The sequence below is a fragment of the Gekko japonicus genome, unplaced genomic scaffold (assembly GCF_001447785.1).
Source record: "Gekko japonicus isolate JY-2015 unplaced genomic scaffold, Gekko_japonicus_V1.1 scaffold1726, whole genome shotgun sequence".
NCBI lineage: Eukaryota > Metazoa > Chordata > Lepidosauria > Squamata > Gekkonidae > Gekko > Gekko japonicus.
In genome coordinates, this window is record NW_015168706.1 from 314,703 (window position 1) to 317,291 (window position 2,589).

The window sequence follows — 2,589 nt, forward strand, 5'->3', positions numbered from 1 at the left end:
AGATCTGCACGTTCCCCCCCCCCAATAGCTAGCAATCCAAAACAGTCCAGTGGAGCCTGAACGGTGGGTGTTGCCTTACTGACACACTTCCGGTGATGTCAGGGGGTGTGGCATATGCAAATAATTTATGCTAATGAGCTCCTGCACCTCTTTTTCTCCGAAATGACCCCTGCCTACAACATACCCAAAAGATGGTCGTCCAGCCTCCTCTTGAAAATGTCCAGCCAAAGGAGCATCCACCACCTCCTGAGGCAGACTGTTCCAGAATCCAGTGTTCCCTCTAAGCTGAGTTAGTGTGAGCTAGCTCACAATTTTTTAGCCTCCGGCTCACACATTTTTGTCCTAGCTCAGGAAGGAGGGCCCCAGAGCAAACTAATGTATCCAGGAGCCAAATCACCCGCTCACAACTTTAATGACAGTAGCTCACAAAGTAGAATTTTTGCTCACAAGACTCCACAGCTTAGAGGGAACACTCTGTTTCGGGGTTCATTTCCCCACTAGCCTGCGTGTATGAACTGCCCTCAAGGGGCAGCCGACTTATGGCAACCTCATAGGGAAGGGTCCCCCAATCTTTTTGTGCCTGCGGGCACCTTTGGCATTCTGACCCAGTTTGGTGAGCGCGGCCACCAAATGGCTATGGCAGAAGGCGGGGACAACCACAAAACAGCATGCACGGGAGGCGGAGCCAGCCACAACCTCAGGGAGTGAGGATGTGCATAATAAATTATTAACTCTTCAACATTCCAGGCAGAGGTATTACTCAACAGGACATGTTTTGACACGAACATCCTGTTTCGAAACATTTTCTTGCCTATACGAACGGCTTACTTTCAGTTAGTGAAGACTGTTGGGCTCTGGTGGCTGCTCGGCCAATCCGATCTCTCCAGCGGCCAGACAGAAGCCCCACAGGGCAAAAGTGCCATCAGATCCCACCCACTTTCAAAAAAACACTTGGCAGACACCAGGAGAGATGTTGGCAGGCAGCACGGTGCCCAGGGGCACCCTGCCAGAGACCCTCGCCGGGGGGGGTTTCAAGGGAAGAGGTGGTTTGCCATTGCCTGCCTCTGTGTAGTAACCAATGTTCCCTCTAAGCTGTGGAGTCCTGTGAGCAAAAATTCTACTTTGTGAGCTACTGGCATGAAAGTTGTGAGCAAGCGATTTGGCTGCTGCATAAATTAGTTTTGCTCTGGAGCCATCCTTCCTGAGCTAAGACAAAAATGTGTGAGCCGGAGGCTAAAAAACTGTGAGCTAGCTCACACTAACTCAGCTTAGAGGGAACACTGGTAGTAACCCTGGACTTCCTTGCTTAGCTTCCAGGAGCTGATGAGATCAGGCCAGTCTAGGCCATCCTGGTCAGAAACCCTTAGTTTCCCCCAAGGTTTCGTTTCCTTTCCCTTCTTTTAAAGCTAGGTGGTTGATAAACCCTGATGTTTTTGAAATATTGCTTTGCAAAGACCCCAGGCCTGAAGTGTGTTCATTTGGAATGCGTAACCTTTTTTAAAAAAAAAGACGTGCAACAGAAAAAGGAGCAAGAGTGCATCTGTTTGGTGTAGCGGTCAAGTGCACGGACTCTAATCTGGGAGGGCTGGGTTTGATTCCCCCACTCCTCCACTTGCACCTGCTGGATGACCTTGAGCAAGCCGTAGTTCTGGCACAGCTGCTCTTGAAAAAGAGCCGTTTCTGTCTGAGCTCTCTCAGCCCCACCTCCCTCACCAGGGTGTCTGTTGCGGGGAAGAGAAGGAGATTGTAAGCGGCTCTGAGACTTCGAGTGAAGGGTGGGGTATAAATCCAATCTCTTCTCTCTCTTCTTCTTGTTTCCTCCACACACACCCCATGCACACATACACAGATGCATGGCCGTCCTCATTTTTCTGTACATACGGAGCTGCTTCAGACAGAGTTGGACCCTCAGGACATCTCGCTCAGTCTTCTCTCAACTGTCAGCAGCTCTGCAAGGTCTCTAGCAGAGGAATGTTTTTCCCTGCAACCATCCTTGAACTGAAGAAACCAGGGATTGGGCACAATGGAGAGCCAGTTTGGTGTAGTGGTTAAGTGCGCGGACTCTAATCTGGGAGAACCGGGTTTGATTCCCCACTCCTCCACTTGCAGCTGCTGGGTGACCTTGGGCAAGCCATAGTTCTGGCACAGCTGTTCTTGAAAAAGAGCAGTTTCTGTCGGAGCTCTCTCAGCCCCGCCTACCTCACAGGGTGTCTGTTGTGGGGAGGGGAAGGGAAAGGAGTTTGTAAGCCGCTCTGAGACTCCTTTGGGTAGTGAAGAGCGGGGTATAAATCCAACCTCCTCCTCCTCCTCCTCCTCCTCTTCTTCCTCTTCTTCTTCCTCTTCTTCTTCTTCTTCTTCTTCTTCTTCCCCCAAAAAGGCAGGGGCTGGGCTGTAGAGGCCCCATCCCTGTATCCTGATGTCTCCCTATGCTGGATCAGGAGCCTTATTAGGGGTGCGCGCACCCAAAAAATCGGTATTTCTCGGATTTGGTTATTTTGGACTCAAAAAAATATCTGTATTCTTGACATTCCAGAATTCTAGTACTGATATTTTATTTGAATTCGGGTCCCCCCCCCCCCCCCCCACCCC

The 2,589-nt window shown here is 50.5% G+C and overlaps 1 protein-coding gene across 1 annotated transcript in view; it reads left to right on the plus strand.

The window, feature by feature from the left end:
• The window catches only part of SUGP1 (SURP and G-patch domain containing 1), a 49,381-nt gene that overhangs the window by 42,582 nt on the left and 4,210 nt on the right, over positions 1–2,589 (plus strand). The gene's annotated exons all lie outside the window — the stretch shown is intronic.